Here is an 18,788-nt window from a genome sequence, read left to right on the forward strand (position 1 = left end):
AGGAGAAGAAACAGGAAGAAGAGAGGAAGAGAGAGAAGCAAGAACAAGAGGAGCGATACCAAAGATTTATGGAAGAGAAACATAAAGAAATGATGGAGGAAATAAGGAGAGGTCATCAAGAACAAAAGGAAGAAATGAATAAATATCAGGAGAAGATGGAAGAGGTGACTAGGGAACAAGAAGAAAGACATAAGATAATGATGGAGGAGATGAAGAACAATATAGATGAATGGAAAGCTGAAATTAGTGGAAGTATGGAGGAGAAGAACCGAGAGATACGAGAAGAAATAAACGAAATTAGGAGAGAAATGACAGGGAACAATAACTATCTCCAGTCTTTAAAGGAGAATGTAATAAAGGATTTATCAGATAATATGGAAAAGTTAAGCCTAGATTCCCAAGAAAAGTGGAGATTATGTGAGGAAAGTATAGGAAAACTAGGTGAGGACGTGCAAACCACGAGTACAAGTCTGGAAAAGAAGTACGACCAGGCTGCAAACCAAATTGGAAGCAGAATAACGGAGATAAGGGACGAAATAGAACAACATAAGGATGAATTAAACCAAAGAATAGCGAAATCTGAAGAAGGGCTTAGACAAATGCAAGCTCAGTTACAAGAAATTCGGGAGGAAGGACCAGGAAAGACTGTTATGATGTCTAGTAGCGAGCGGAACAGAGGAGTTGAGTTTCAAATAAATGAAAGAGAAGCGACACCCATACCAGTCACACGTTCTAACCACAGTATGGGGGAGACAAATGTGGATAACGGAAACAGTGGTTATCCCACGATTATTAACGTCATAAAAACCTTCGATGATAGACCGAAGCACTTTAATAATTCCACCAGTATTTCGCCCAAACGTTTCCTTAGGGAAATGGAGGATTACTTCAAGGAACATGGCATCGCTGAGGAGAAGAAATTGAAAGTAGTGGAAAAGCATTTAGATGCTAATCCGAGCTTATGGTTCCAAGCATTTAAATATACTTTCCACGAGTATAGCGACTTTAAAACGGCATTCTTACAGAAATTTTGGAGTCCGGAGGTGCAGCAGAATTTACGTCTAGAGTTGTACTCTCGCAAGTATGCTACGAACGGTCAAACAGGGTTTAGTGATTACTTCGCCTACCAGTTTCACCGTTTTCAAGACCTTGATTCGCCACCCAGTGAGCTTGAAGCGATCAAGACGATACAACGACAATTTCCCTCAGATATACAAAGACTGCTGGCTACTGCTAACCCAACTACGGCAGTGCAAATGGAAACGACACTTAGACAGATCGATATGACTACAGCACCACACCCTCAAAGAATGATTAGGAATGCTTACGGTGAAGAAACGGTTAATGTGCTCACACAGGAAAACATCGATAGGAATACCCCTGAAGAAAGAGGAAAAATGAACAGGAAGAGACAATGGGGAAACCAGGAGAGTGGAAGGAGAGATGAAGAAAAATGCTATTGCAGGAAAGGGTCCTACAACCAAGAAGCATATAGGGGAAATAGAGCATATAGACCCAACATGCGATACAGGAACCCGTATAGAGAAAACAGAGGAAGAAGTAATTTCAGAGGAAGGTATGGTTACGGAAAAAGAAATATGAGAGACGACCAAGGAAGGGAAACTTATAATCGGAGACCTATACGCGAAGTAAATGAAGGCCGAAACGAGAAGATCAAGTGGGAGAAAGCAATCAGAGAACAGGACGTCAACGCTGATGTAGAGGGAGCGGAGAGTCTTGAGTTACAGAGATACAAAAAGAGGAAACAGGAAGAACAAATCCTCGATCCAAACGCGAGAGAATTCGAATGCAGAAGAGAAAATGAAAAGATAACAAGCAAAAAAAAAAAAAAAAAAAAAAAAAAAAAAAAAAAAAAAAAAAAAAAAAAAAACGCCGATTTTGAATTAGAAGGTGAGGTTGAGAAAATAAGGAACGCATTGGATTCCAAAATTCACAGTTATTTCATAACGCAGGTTGATTCATGGGAAATCGATTCGGAAGAACTAATAAAGGATTTGACAGTACATCACATGAAAAGAAAATATGAATTGCCTATTATCGTAGCAAGAGTTGGAGAGCTGAAAGTACGTTGCCTAGTTGATTCTGGGGCTAGCATCAGTGTGCTTTCGAAGGAATTATTCCAAGATATGAGTAGAAGAATGAAATTATTAACCATCCCAGTTTCGAAAATAAAAATAAGAGGTATAATTCCGGATAAAACGGTAGAATGCAATATACAAACATATTTGGAAATAAATATTGGAAACAGGCACTTTGAGCATCCATTCATAGTCATGAACAAGATTAAATATAATATTATATTAGGAATAGACTTCATGACGGTAACTGGAATGACGATCGATATGGAGAAACAAGAAATAAGATTCCCTATATCTGACGAACACACCAGGGAAAACCAAGAACGGATTAAGATCAATGACGACATTATGATCATAGATAACAAGGAGGTATCGGAAGAAGAAAACGTACCATCGGAAGAGCATCCGAACTTTCAACCAGAGGAAGGAGAGATATCTCTAGCGGATGAAAACATTATTGAAAGCATAGAAAGGGTAATGGCTATGGAGGAGGAAGAAGACATGCCGAACATAGCAGAAGCAGTGGCGAATGCTAAGATTTCCTCGATCGAAAAGTCAAAACTTCACAGAATCTTACAGGAATACTCGGATTTGTTTAAGAATAAACCAGGACAGATTCCAAATTTTAAATATAAACTAATAGTGAACGATTGGACACCCTATAAAGGCAAGCTCTATGGAATTCCGGAGAAACACTTCCCAGAAGTGAAGAAGATCATAAAGGAAATGGAAGACGATGGCATTATAATGAAGACATCTAGTCCTTATTTGAACCCCTTGGTAATTGTGGTGAAAAGCAACGGGAAACTCCGTCTGTGCCTTGACGCGCGTTTTTTGAATGGTCGATTGATTCCAGAGTATAATCAAACTCCAAAAATAAAGGATATTATTCAGAAATTCCGTGACATGAGGTATTTTTCAACCATGGATTTTACATCCTCATACCATCACATCGTTCTGGAAGAAAAATCCCGATTGTTAACCGGATTTATGTTTGATAATCAGACATATATCTAATGTCGTCTCCCATTCGGTTTGAGAAATAGTTGTGCGGTTTTGGTAAGAGCTTTAGACAGAAATTTAACGCCGGAAGTAAAGGAGTTTTTAACTTACTACGTGGACGATCTAATTCTAGCAACTAAAACATTTACAGAACATTGTGACAAGCTTGAAAAGTTGTTTCGAAACCTAAGAGCCACTGGATTTAAGATCAACCTTACGAAATCAAAATTCTGTCAAGAAGAGGTCCTATTCGTCGGTCACATGATAGACGGTACAGGAGTACGGCCTAACCCAGTTAAGATCCAAGCCATATGCGATTTTCCCCGACCGAAGCGTATAAAGCACGTCAGACAATTTCTTGGTATGGCGCAGTTTTTCTCTAACCATTGTCAAGGATATACCCAGACCGCCGCACCTTTACAGGATTTGTTAAAGATCAACAACAGGTGGAAATGGGATGAAAAGGCAGAGAGAGCATTCCAAGAATTAAAGACCTTGTTAACAAAAAGCATCAAATTAGGCTATCCGAACTATGAAAAAGAATTTATAATACAGTCAGACGCATCTAATGTTGGCATCGGAGCTTGTTTGTACCAAGAAGAAGAAGGAACACCTCCCAAAAGGATATATCTAGCATTCACTAGCCGAAAATTAAGGAGCCACGAGGTTAACTATACCACGACAGAACAGGAGCTGTTAGCAATCATTTACGCCTTACAGCAATGGAGAAAAACTATTTACGGATACCCAATAACGGTCAGATCAGACCATAAGGCATTAACGTTTGGATTGAAAGCTGCAATGACTAATGAGCGGATAACAAGGTGGATGTTGTTCACGCAGCAATTCCAGATAAAAATCGAGTATTGTAAGGGAAAGGAAAACATCCTTGCTGACGCCTTGAGTCGTAACCCTGTGGAGAAAGAGGAAGTAATTCATAAAATAGAATTGGTCCCGGAAGATGAAGAAACATTAGAGAACCTAGTACACTTGCAGCGTCAGGACGAAAGGTTGAAACAAATTATAGATAAATTGGAAGACGGAAACCGTGAAAGTGAAACAAAGTCAAGAATTGCGAAAGTCTACAGCTTAGAGCAAGGAATACTAATGGCTAGATCAGGTAAAGGTCATAAGAGGATACGGATAGTACTACCTTCGATGTTGTACAAGGAAGTAATCTGGCACATCCACAGGATTACAGGTCACGGTGGCGTAGAAAAGGTAACCCAAGTCATACTCGAGAAATTTACGTGGAAAGGTATTCGAAGAACTATAAGGAATACAGTAAGAACATGCGACATATGCCAAAAGGTCAAACATGGCAGTGGTACAGTAAGACACGAACCCAGAGCTATACTACCGCATAAAGCTCGAGAGTTATATGCTATAGATATCTTTGGCAGACTCCCAACTGCCAGAAAGGGTCATAAATACATAGTCGTAGTGATGGATGTGTTCTCTAAATATGTGTCGTTACAACCAATACAACGCGCCAACACAAAACAGGTATTACAACGTCTAATCAAAAACACCTTACCTAGTATGGGAAAGCCTGAGAAATTACTGTCAGACAGAGGGACACAATTTACGTCGCTTCAATTCAGAGAAACCATGGAAGAGTTAGGAATCAAACACATTCTTTGCTCGGTAAGACATCCAGCGTCCAATCCTGTTGAAAGATGCATGAAAGAAATAGCGAAGTTCTGTCGAATCTATAGTACGAACCAACACTGGAAGTGGTTAGAAGTAATTGGAATAATAGAAGATAGCATGAATAACACAATACATGAATCCAGCGGACAAATACCTAAAATTATTCATCATAGTATTAAACCTGAAAGACCTTGGGACACAATTGTTCACCTACCTGCTGAACCTAACTTAGATATCAACGAAATTAACAAACTGGTTCGAGAGAGACTGTACAGACAAGCACAGAGAAGGTTAAGGAGAGTACAGCATAAGAAATTCAAACCTGAGTTGAAGAAAGGCGACCTAGTATTAATAAAGAAACCCGCAATTTCCAGTGTAACGAACAAAATCTTCGCGAAATTCTTGCATTTATTCGAAGGACCATTTAGAATTAACCGTTCATTCAGAAATAATGCATACGAAATTCACGACTTAAATGGAAACAGTAAAGGAGTACATAACAGTGCAAACATCAAATTATATTTCAAGGAATAGAGAAGGGGCAAACCATCTTAGGTGATGACGAAGCAAAGAAGTACAGATTGAAGCCACCTACATCATGAGTAAACAGATTGTTCCGAAGAAAGGAGTAATGATACAAAGGAGAATTCATAAAGAACAGTGAAAAGTCCCATTATAAGAAGGAAGACGAATATAATAAATATATAGCAAGCCATATATTTCTTTCAACGTAGGGGAAGTTAATGTGCCGTTTCACAGTTCTTTATAAGAGCTGTAGTAACAAAGATGGAGTCTCTGCGGTCAAATGTCAAATAAAATGCATTTAACATCAGTACGGGCCGAATTGTAAGTCTTTTCGTCGGTCGGTTACGGTAATGGCCGCGTATAGAAGGCGCAGAAAAAAATGACAGATGGACATTATTTGAAACCATTATTCAAGAAAAAAAATGCTCATCATTTTTTATTATATAATCTGACTTCGGTGTCTTAAGAAGACGCAAGACTCGATTTAAAAAGGATTATCCAGCGGAGCTAATTACTAGGAACTGGAAGACGAAAATTAAATCGCGACTACACGCTAATCTGCGGAGATCAAGATTTAAATGCCGCGCGGGAGATTAAATACGTAAAAAGAAGAGATAAAGTATATCACAGTAGAAGTACGTCACGCAGTGACGCAAGCCCTCGGTGAAATTTTCCCGATACCGTTTAACATTGAAAGACACCTACGGACCAGTGGTTGAATGCATTTAGGCTAATAAAAGATAGCGGAAGGAAATTTATTTTCAAATCAGAATATACAGAACATCTGTCTTAGACGATTTTGAACTATTTATTGGATCAACTGTACCCCAGTAAGACCTATGCAATCTGAGCAACGCAAGAGCTATATTAATTGGAAGATGTCAGCAGTGAGTCAAATATTCTATCATTGTTCTGTTCCATACGCACGAGTCTTCACCATTGAAGGAAGCAAGGCGATGCTGCTTGGATCCTGACGAGGCGAGACGATGTTGGCTGTCCCGGATGACCAGTGATCAATGTTGAGAAGCTACGATGTACCCGACCACTTGTGGAGGAACCAGATGACGAGATCCTAGTCTCAGATGACCGGAGATGAGGAAACACCGAGACCATCTTGAGCAAAGCTAAGTCCATTATCCAAGTCGTTTTCGTAAGTAAGAGTATATTATTTCTTTTATTGCATGTTAATGTTTGCTTTGTGCGAAGACAGTGCGTAGATAAACGTCTAGCTGAGATGATTGGAAGTAGGTACTCATCCGTATGAAACGTCAATTCCATTTGTAGGCGTGGTCACCAAGTGATTTTCCGATCGCAATGTTTTCCAGTGATATGTGAGGAGAGATAGCTTGAGTTATTATTATTATCAGTGAAGTGTAAAGAGTGAAGTTGGCTTTAATACCTGCGTGTCCTAAATTTAAGTATGTCAAGCAGTTCGAGATCGTACATAGGATGTGTTTTATGAAGGAATATGGCAGTAGACTACTCCTAGTCCATGTTAAGTTTGGCACTATGACTGTAGTAAGTAAAGTAGGCATTTTAGGAATGTCACGGCACGTTGATGTGCAAGTCAAGGTAATGATCTACGTATGATGAAGTGATAGAGTGGCTATATATGGAATATGAGTAGTAATTGACGCGTCATGGATATGATATTGAGTGGTTAATGATGTATGATGGTTGTATTTATTGTTTTCTTCGAGAGAGATAGTCATAGTTGTACGAAGTAAGACCTCGTGATTTCAAATGATGTTTCTGAGAGTGTCATTGAATTCTCGCCAATTCCATGCAATAATTCTGGATCCTACGCATTTTACCTAGCTCAGGATATGATCTCGAGACGTGCAGTGCAATGTTTTATCCGTATTAGCCTACCTAGAGAAGCATATATGTATTCTAGATAAGATTTGAGCTTACACTGATTTACTTAGGATGATCTTGAAAACTCTCACTGTATATAACTCCATTTCTGAATAATTTCAACCTATAGGCCGATCACTGGTGACCTAGATTTTCAAAGGAGAATCATTTTTCTTTTGTCGGAGATAGTGTCATACGATTAAGTAGATTTTCCATTGGTAGTGTGTGTTATAATAACTCGGTATGACAAGCGTGGTGACGTTTCTTGCTACTTCGTACGCACGTAGTCTATGTCAATAAGCTAAGGTCATATTACCTTAAGTTCATAAATTAAATCTTGCGAGAATGTTACTTGTAGGGTGATTACGGCTTACAATGGACGTAGCTTAGCTCATGATGTGTAACACAAGGAAATATGAGCGTCTAAGAAACAACTAAGTAGGCATAAACGAATGTTTAAAATGTAAAACATACTTGTCAAAACAATGCAAGAAGAGCTTTATAATAGCCTTATTGATAGTCTTAAAACTGCAGCCAGACAATCATTCAGTGAAAATTTAAGTAATGTGACAGTTTTTAGAGTAGGTATTAGGTGTTAATTAACAGGATCTAATGTGGATCCCAAGAATAATTGATTCAAACAACTCGAACTCCATTTCTTGACTGAGCATTAACTCAGAAATTCCATTTTGTTTCTTTATTTTCTCAAGAGTGTACCACTAGAAAGACTGTAAATAATAGTTAATAGGATTTTTATTTTATTCTTTGTGGATGCATCCTATATTCTTAATGTACTTAATTTTTAATGTTTATTTTCTTGCCAAGAAGGCACTTGTATATACCATTATCTGCGTTCAATTTAATTTATTTGGTCATCACCCAGCTCTGTAGGTGAATTATATAGGCCTACATAGGAGAACATAGCTTTTTTCAAGAATTTCCCAGATGTTACATGTAATTTATGCTAGTAATTGATGCTTTAGGAGATTAATGAGTTTATGAAAGGAAGCAATTTAAGCCGAGAAGGCATTCATTTAGGTTGAAGTCGAAAGATGTGATTTCTCTAAAAGTTGTTGACGGACATGAATTATTAGGTTGACAATGAGTCACTCATTACAAGAGCTACTTCATTAGTAAAATTTGAGATAATTCCTTGAATATTTGGTTTAATATTTAAATAAATATGGAATAGTGAAACCTAAACACTCTTTCTCTGTGTTCTTAGAATAAGAATTAGTTGTAAGACTATAGTAGTAACAAGCGACGACAATTTCCATAAGAGTTAATGAGAATGGTACCTAACTAGATACGAGTAAGAGACGTCTTTCTGCGTTAGTTAGAGACTACCGTTGATCGACCTGGACGTTTTTCTGTTTCGGAACTCACACCCGTAGAACTTAGTTACCAGATTTATTGAAGTTAGAGCTAGTCAGGATCTCTTGTGTCCATGCCTGGACGCGGGAACGGCGCAGTATTGAATTAAGGAATAAGTTCCAGGTCCTTGAATCAATTACCTCTAATGAAGAAGAATGCATAAAGATTAATAACATTCCAGCCATTACAAGGAAGCCTGCACTGGGGTTGAAGAAGAAAGAATGTAAGGTAGTTGTGTACGGGGATAGCCATGGTCAGGGTATTGCTGTCGAACTTGGTGATATGCTACCGGAGACTGAAGTTGTAGGTTTTGTCAAGCCAGGTGCTCTGTTCAAAGAGGGTCTTCAGTCAGATATGGAAGAGATGGGAACACTTAATGAGAATGACTACGTGGTTATTATGGCAGGAACGAATGATATTGCCAGAAATGAAGCATCAAATGTGATTTCTGGGGTGAAGAAAGCACTTTGCAAATTAAAGACCACCAATGTAATATTATGTAATATTCCACATCGACATGATTTAATTGAATGGTCTTGTGTAAATAAGTTGGTTGATGATACAAACAGGCGGCTACAGAAAATTGTCAAATGCTTTCAAAATACAGAAATAATTGATATGTAATATGATAAGAAAGAAAATACAACAAACTCCAGGAACAACTATCACAACTAATGCCATACCACTGCTGTTCGATAAAGATGAGGAAGTTGGAGAACATTTGCAGGTAATGAAAGTAAGAAGAGTTGAGGAAGTAGTTGTGGTGAGTGCTACCACTAAAGAAGGATGCCGAGGAGAAGAAAATCAGCTGAAAGGGATTAATGTGATTCTACCACAATCATCAGAGACAGCAATACCAGAAAGCACCGAGTACTCAGGGAAAACTTGTGAGGAAACCATTGAGATCGTCAGTAGCAGTCAGTTGGATGAACGAGGAGAGGAGTTACTGGAGAAGTTGGATGTTGGAGCACCATCAGGACGAACTGAAGGAGGGCAAGCTAAACAACCAGAAATAAGAACGTCAAGTAGGACAAGGAAACGACCAGTATTACTAGAGCAGGATTTTTTACGGTAAAAGGTAGCAATAGTTATAATCTAAAGGGAGAGCTAAATTTGTTCCACCAGAATGTTTAATCTTTAAGAAATAAAATTCTAAGTATGGAGGTTCTGTTGGCAGATAACCTACAAGGGTATGATGTTTTATGCTTAACTGAACATTGGTCGATAGAGGATGAGATTTCAAATTTTGTATTAGAAGGTTATGCTCTTCAAGTAAGTTTTGTAGAAAGAAAATGAAGTGTGGAGGTTCATGTATATATGTGAATAATAATATCAAATGTAAGCAGTTGGATAAATTTGAATATCTGAATGTAGAGGAGCATTTCGAGGCTAGCTTTGTTGAACTAGTGGATTATAAGTTAATACTTATATGCATTTATAGAAATCCTTCTAGTAATGTTGAAACTTTTTATAATAATATTGAAATTATTGGGAGAGTGTATATAGAAATAACTCAACTAATGAGGCCTTCAGTGAGTTTTTGGGTTTGTTCGATTATTATTATCAAGTGGCAATACCAGTCAAAAGGGTAATTGTAAAGAATTATAGGAATGGGTGGATTACAACAGGAATTAGAAATTCAAGTAGACGATTAAGGGTTTTAAGCAAATGTGTGAAATGGAGTAACACCTCATCTGAATTGAAGGATTATTATAAGAACATATATCAAGAAGTTTTGAAGGCTGCCAAAAGATTGCATAATGAGAATGAGCTAAAAAATTCTAAAAACAGGTCTAAATGTATGTGGAACATTATAAAAAGGGAGAAAGGTACTCTAGTTCCATTAAAAAATAATATTATTCTTACAAATGCAGGGAAAGAAGTCAGTGATCCAGAAGAAGTTGCAGAAATGTTTAGTAACTATTTTATAGAAGCAGTTTTGAGGTTAACGGAAAATTTTCAAACATCAGTGACAAGAACAGGCTTGAATACAGTTCACAGGAATGTATCATCCATGTTTCTTACTCCTGTGACTGAGCAAGAGATAGATAAGATAATAAAACAGATGGGTAAAAAGAAGTCTTCTGGTTTAGATGGTTATTCAAACTACCTTATTAAATGCTGTTACCAATACATAATCAAGCCTCTCTGTTACTTGATAAATTTGTCACTAACCACTGGTAAATTTCCAGACAAATTCAAGGTAAAGTTGTTCCGATACATAAAAAGGGTAGTGAAGAAGATGCTGGTAACTATAGGCCTGTCTGCCTCCCCTCTGTATTTTCCAAAATACTGGAAAGTATTATGTACGATAGACTGTTATCATTCTTAGAGAAGCATAATATATTAGCTGGTTGCAGGAATGGCTTTCGTAAAAATAGATCAACTACCACAGCATTCATTAACTCTATTGAACGGATATATGACACACTAGATGGGAAGGGTGCATGTTTAGGTATTTTCTTGGACTTAACAAAAGCTTTTCATATAATTGACCACAGCTTGCTTTTAGAAAAGTTATACATGTATGGAGTTCAGGGAATGGCCTATGACTGGTTCAAATCATTTTTAGGGGATAGAAGACAGATTGTTGAAATATCATATATCGGTACTGATTTGAGCAAAAATGTAATTAAGAATGTGTATTCCTGTGCCAGAAACATAGATCATGGTGTTCCACAGGGGTCAGTTTTAGGACCATTATTATTTTTAGTATTTATTAATGATATCGTCCAAATTGTCGATGATATTCAAGGAGTGCAATTAACTTTGTTTGCAGATGATATTACTGTTTTTGTAGCTGATCAAAGTTCTGAAGGGTTAGAATTGAAGGCAGGCAATATACTGAGTAATATGCTGAGCTGGCTTGAAGATAATAAATTAATTTTAAGTAAACAGAAAAGTTCTGTGATTAGATTTCACCATAAGATAAATTTAAATATGGAAGTTAGTCCAATATCATTTGGAGAGACCATAATTGAGTACTCATCATCAACAAAGTTTCTTGGCTTGTGGATGGATGAATCATTAACCTGGGAAAAACATACAGAGTTTATAGGGAAAAAGCTTAGTAGAATTTATTTCATGATAATATCTTTGAAAAATAGTTTTAATTTAAAGGCTTGCCAAATTATGTATTTTGCATATGTCCATCCCATACTAACCTATGGAATCATTTACTGGGGGAATTCACGATATAGCGAAGTCATCTTTAAGTTACAATAGAAAATAATTAGAGGAATGGCCGGTGTCAGCAGGAGGACAAGCTGCAAGAAATACTTTAAACTTTATTTTATTTTACCATTGACTAGCCTTTATATCTTCCATACACTTGTATATATGAAGGAGAATGTAAACAGCTACACCATAAACTCTTGATGTACATAGGTATAACACTAGAAATAAACGCAGTCTGCACATAGAACCACACAAAACTAAGCTATATGAATCAAGTTTGAGTTATGCAGGAGTACATTTATTTAATAAATTACCAGACTACATTAAGCAGATAAAACCATGTTCAAAATTTAAGAAAGAATTATTGAAATTTGTTTCTAACCATTGTTTTTATTCTATTGAAGAATACTTAGCTCTTGAAAATTAACTTACGTATCACTTTTTTTTTAAATCTGTGCCTCTTTACCACGTTGTATATTTCTCTTTATTTATCATGGCATGTATATTACTGTTTTATCCTTTGTTACTGTAAATAAGATTATTGACGTGTCCCATATCACTGTATGATCAGTTGGACGAAATAAAGTACAATACAATACAATACAGTACAATGATCCATGTAAACTACGATCAGCAAAGGTGAAAGATTACAGCCTTGTCTAACACCTGTAAGTATCCTGAACCAAGAACTCATTCTACCATCAATTCTCACCGAAGCCCAATTGTCAACATAAATGCCTTTGATTGATTTTAATAATCTACGTTTAATTCCATAGTCCCCCAGTATAGTGAACATCTTTTCCCTCGGTACCCTGTCATATGCTTTCTCTAGATCTATGGAACATAAACACAACTGCCTATTCCTCTCATAGCATTTTACAATTATCTGGCGCATACTGAAAATCTGATCCTGACAGCCTCTCTGTGGTCTGAAACTACACTGGTTTTCATCCAACTTCCTCTCAATGACTGATCGCACCGTCCCTTCCACGATGCCAGTGAATACTTTGCCTGGTATACTAATCAATGAGATACCTCGATAGTTGTTGCAATCCTTCCTGTTCCCTTGCTTATAGATAGGTGCAATTACTGCTTTTGTCCAATCTGAAGGTACCTTACCAACACTCCACGCTAATCTTACTACTCTATGAAACCATTTCATCCCTGCCTTCCCACTATACTTCACCATTTCAGGTCTAATTTCATCTATTCCTGCTGCTTTATGACAATGGAGTTTATTTACCATCCTTTCCGATTCCTCAAGCGTAATTTCACCAACATCATTTTCCTCCTCCTCATGAGCTTGGCTGTTCGCAGCACCACCAGGATGATTACCTTTTACATTGAGAAGATGTTCAAAATATTCCCTCTACCTCTCCAGTGATTCCCTGGGATCTATTATGAGTTCACCTGAATTACTCAAAACACTGTTCATTTCCTAAGATTCTTTATCACTGTCCAGAAAGGTTTCCCCTGCTGCTTGACCTAGCCTTTCCAGGTTATTACCAAAATCTTCCAAAGACTTCTTTTTGGATTCAACAACTTTTTGTTTCGCTCTGTTTCTTTCATCTACATACAAATCCCTGTCTGCCTCGGCCCTTGTTTGGAGCCATTTCTGATAAGCCTTCTTTTTACGTTTACAAGCTGCTTTCACTCTCATTCCACCAAGATGTTTGCCTTTTCCCATCTTTACATACAGTTGTTCCTAGGCATTCCCTTTCTGTTTCTACTACAGCATCCCTGTATGCCACCCATTCACATTTTATATCCTGAACCTGCTTACTGTTTACTGTTCGAAATTTCTCACTAATCATATCCATGTACTTCTGTCTAAATTCCTCGTCCTGGAGATTTTCTACCCTTATTCATCTGCAGACAGATTTCACTTTCTCTACCCTAGGCCTAGATATACTTAGTTCACTATAGATCAGATAGTGGTCTGTAACATCAAAAAAAAAAACCGGAAAACTCGTACATTCCTAACAGATTTCCTGAATTCAAAGTCGGTTAAGATATAGTCTATTATGGATCTGGTACCCCTAGCCTCCCATGTGTAGCAGTGAATAGCCTTATGCTTGAAGAATGTTTTTGTAACAGCTAAACTCATACTAGCACAGAAGTCCAGCAAACGCATCCCATTCCCATTCGCTTCCATATCTTCCCCACATTTACCAATCACCCTTTCGTATCCTTCAGTTCTATTCCCAACTCTCGCATTGAAATCGCCCATTAGCACTATTCTATCCTTGCTGTGGACGCTGCCCACGATGTCACTCAATGCTTCATGAAACTTGTCAACTTCATCCTCATCTGCACGCTCACATGGTGAATACACTGAGACAATTCTAGTCCTAATTCCTCCAACTGACAAATCTACCCACATCATTCGCTCATTTACGTGCCTAACAGAAACTATGTTGCGTGCAATGGTATTCCTGATGAAGAGCCCTACCCCAGATTCTGCCCTTCCCTTTCTAACACCCGTCAAGTACACTTCATAATCTCCTATCTCTTCCTTGTTATCTCCCCTTACCTGAATATCACTTACTCCTAGCACATCCAGATGCATCCTCTTTGCAGACTCAGCCAGTTCTACTTTCTTTTTTCCATAAGCCCCATTAATATTGATAGCTCCCCATCCAATTCCATTTCGATCGCCAAGTTGTTTCCAAGGAGTACCTCGCCTGTCAAATGGGAGTGGGACTCCGTTACTCCCATAGGTCCGAGGCTTGCTTAAAATGTTCTGAGCTTGGTAAATTCATGAAGCAGGATGCTACCCTACTTACACATAGTTCAAGTGAAGATCTCTCCTCTAACGGGTTATGGACCACCGGTGAATTGTATAGTCCTAGCCACCTGAGCACAAGGAGGGCCACGACTCAGAATATGTCCGAGATGCCCACTCCCATTCCATAGCAACTGGTATCCCGACTCTCAGGACCATTTACTAGGCCACTCAGCCATTGCCCATGGTTCACGATCTAGGACATGACTACAGTAACCCACACCATGAACCATATTTTTTATATTCTTATATTTTGTAAAAATGCATTAGTAATGCTTCTTAATAATTTCTTTTCTCAGCTTCACTATTTATTTTTTCTCCTCCACCACTAATTTCTCAATCTCCTCATTAATCTTTATATGCTTCTTGTTGGCTTATTTTAGGTTAAAGCCTAATTTACTACTCCTTTATATAATTATGAAAACTTACAAATTCCAATGTTTTCATTGAAATTATAATTCAGTTACTTTTTATTGTTGAAAATATATCTCTTTAATATCTTTAACCTCATACAACCTATATATATCACTACAGGAGTTCTTACAATCTTGAATTTCATACAACCAATATATTGCACCGGGAAAAATGTCTGTCTTTGGGGCGCTGACACTAGCTTGAAGAGCATGGACTATTTCTAAGGGTGTGGCATGAAAACATTGGAGTTGGTACAGAGAGGGGTATTAGTTCATTGAACTTAGATTTTTTGAGAATCTGATTTTATTGTTCATTGAAAGTAAATTCATATCACCTTTCATACAAGTTGAGTTGAAGCGTGGCAGGCTGGAATCTCCGGACACCGGGATGGTTGCTGGGCACGGCCTGGACAGGAACCACGCCCATCCTGGATGTGATGTTCTTGATGTTCTGGAATTTCTCGAATTTCTGGAATTTCTCGAAGTTCTCGTGGATCTGAGAGTTCTTGATTCTCTAGGCGCACACGTTGCGGGGTTCGATCTCACACGACAATGTTGATGAAAGATGAGGCGTGATTCACACACAAGTCCGCCGTATGGCATTCAACTTACTTGTGGCACTGTTAAATAAATCGACCCTTAAATATTGCGTTCACTCATTGCAAATGGAATATGTCAAATGTTAATGAAATTGACGCTAGAATCTTGATTCAAACATGTCGGTGAATCACAAATGTTCATAAATTATCGCTTGAAAATAAGATGATTGAACTAAATATCTGACCACGTGTTAGATGTTAGCCGACTTAATACTTGAGAAGATAATGTATAATTTAAAATGTCAAGTTCATGACATAAGTTTGCTAACATTCTCATGGCAGACTGGAATGTTCTATCGGGTCACTAATCATTGTCATCACAGTTCCTAACTCACTGATCTCCTCAGTTTATGATTAGAACACAATATTGAGCACAAGATGCACAGTTTATGCAAGTTCAGGACACATTGGCACGTTTGTAATAAATTAAGTAAATTAAATGGTACTCGGAAATGTCCTATTCCGTCGATAAACAAAATTACGTGTACCTGAAGACTGTTAAGCAATGTCATTAAGTGATCATTAAAGTTAAACTGCACTTGAAAAGAGTCTAACACTGTCCATGAAAAATGGTTACGAAGTATAAATTATAAGTTCAGTTATGACACTCGGAACTTCACGTGAGTAAAACACAAACTCAGTACAAGCAGGGTACTCTGTGTTTCCACAGTCAGTCACGGTGACACAAGTTTAAACACAAGTCCAGATGCGGCACTCAAAAATTATTTCATGTTCCCACAATTTGTTATGAAACATAAGTTCGAATTAATACTTTGAAATACTCTTAAGTTTCCACAGTTTGTCACGAAATACAAGTTCAATGTGGCACTTGGAAAATTGCAACATTCACAAGAAAAGTTTTATGTTTCCACAGCTTGTCGCAGAACATAAGTTCGAATGAGACACTCGGAAAATTTCTGTGTTCCCAAAGTCGGTTCACGAAATACAAGTTCAAATACAAGTTCAAATGTAGCACTTGGAAAAGTTACAACACTCACGAGAGAAATTCTAAGTTCCTTCAGTTAGTCACTGAAACACAAGTCCTAACATGGCACTTGAAGAAAATAAAGTTCCAACTCCGCTGGAACCGAACACTCGAAATGCAAAGTTTGGTCCGCACTTGTAGAGCTCTACCCGTCACCCGTGTCGCAGAGACGGTGGAGTACACACACTGAATCTGTAGTCCGGATTGCCCTCATTTTATACCAGGTTGTGGCGAAGCATCTAGAATGTGGGTATTATCCACCTCTATAACTCCCAAAGTACATGGTGGATTCTCTTGAGAATTTGACAGATTGCATTTATTACGATGGCCTCCACGCTGGCAGTGTCAAAACAACAACATTTTAACGCTAAATAGACTTTTACACATGGGCCGGAACATTACCATATATGGTCACGCTTGGCTGTGTGGAGCTCACTCGAAGCGGCTACGTCACGGCTGAGTACGTCAGTGAGTTCGGCGGGCTGCCTATCTTCCACCTCGCGTGAAGTTCAACACATATACTTCGAACTTCTTTCACGTAGCGGCGTTTCCGGTACAATATCTTACTTCAGATCATGTTACAATGACACCATGGCAACAAACATTAGTTCCTCTTTCTTTCTCTTTTATAGAACTTGAATGATACTAAACAAACACAAAGCCACATACACAAGACATCCAAGACCAAACCACCACCCCACAACTACATTACAACAAAACACAAGGATAGAAAATCCCAAACCAATAAAATATACATATATAAATACAATACAACACAAAACTATATGACGAACTATTGAATATTTTTTTTAACAAGGAGCTCAGCTCCTGTATAGTTACAAAATAAAACTGAAAAGCTTGAAACTAGATTCAAACTCTGAATCCCTGGTAAAGATTACATACTGGCTGCAATGAGAATCATGTAGTCACCTGAGGTGACAAAGAGAATGTCTCATAATACAACTCAAGACTATATCATAACTATTAGAATAGTTTTTTAACAAGGCTTTATTCTGTACTTATGGAATGACCTCGGCTATTGCTTCAAAACTGATCTTATATGTTTTAAGTTCTGAATTTGGTTGACCTTGCTGCAAACACCGCAGTGTGCTGAAAAATTGTGTCTGTCTTAAGCACAGATAGTTGAAACTAGAGATGGGATAATCAAATGCAAAATATTCACTTATTCAATTATTTCATTCTATTAGATTACTTTTTCCATTTGATTGTTCATTCAAAACTCTATTACCGAGCTCGATAGCTGCAGTCGCTTAAGTGCGGCCAGTATCAAGTGTTCGGGAGATAGTAGGTTCGAACCCCACTGTCGGCAGCCCTGAAAATGGTTTTCCATGGTTTCCCATTTTCACACCAGGCAAATGCTGGGACTGTACCTTAATTAAGGCCATGGCCGCTTCCTTCCCACTCCTAGCCCTTTCCTGTCCCATCGTCACCATAAGACGTATCTATGTCGGTGCGACATAAAGCAACTAGCAAAACTCTATTCGAATGAATGAGGCAATTGAATAGCAAATGTTTTTGAAATAATCAAATAAAAAGTGATCCAAATATTGTCATCAACTCATCAATCTCATCGCAGGGAAATTAAAATTACCTATATCCATTCCCTTGCAGGAAGTGTGTAAGTGGGATGATCAGTCTCTGATAAGCCTTCCAAAAATAATACGACCTCATGCTCCACCCATATGAATAAGTCATGAATTCAGATGCTGTTACATAAAATGCATAGATTAATATATTGCATCATGCACCCATGCAATTATGCAAAGCGCAGTGCTAGTGTTGACTAATTGGCTCTCCTAATTTATCAAGTCATAAATTAAAATTTGCCAGAATTTTCTCTAAATGGCAAAGTCGCTAGTTCCTCTTTCAAATACTGTCGGTAAATGACTTCAAAAAGACTCCAGATGGCTTGAGCTGGCAATGATGATGATAATCATAAGGATGATATTTTGTGATAGTGATTCTTTCCCTAGCCAAGAAATGTGTAAATGGTCAATACAAATCAATAAGGGTTGAAGACAATGAAGTGAAAAGTGGTGGAGGTAATTCCTGATTTAAGAGGAAATACAACTGGGCAACCAACCTCTAACAATATTTATCAGAAGGAAAAATGGAAGGTGTCCAACATTTTGAAAAATTAAGTTATCGGCCAAAGAAAGACAAGGGTGTCGGGGTCAGAAAAGAACAAGAGTTGACTAATGAAGGTCGGCTAGGATAGATGAAACTAAGGAGTCGGTCGGTCGGTCGACACTGATACGCATAAATGGCAGTTGCCCAGCTGGCAGATTATCTATTAGT

At 37.9% G+C, this 18,788-nt stretch overlaps 1 protein-coding gene across 1 annotated transcript in view; it reads right to left on the bottom strand.

Annotated features, from left to right (window-relative positions):
* unc80 (unc80, NALCN channel complex subunit) overlaps positions 1–18,788 on the bottom strand; it is a 1,117,323-nt gene that overhangs the window by 652,919 nt on the left and 445,616 nt on the right. The gene's annotated exons all lie outside the window — the stretch shown is intronic.

The sequence above is a fragment of the Anabrus simplex genome, chromosome 1 (assembly GCF_040414725.1).
Source record: "Anabrus simplex isolate iqAnaSimp1 chromosome 1, ASM4041472v1, whole genome shotgun sequence".
NCBI lineage: Eukaryota > Metazoa > Arthropoda > Insecta > Orthoptera > Tettigoniidae > Anabrus > Anabrus simplex.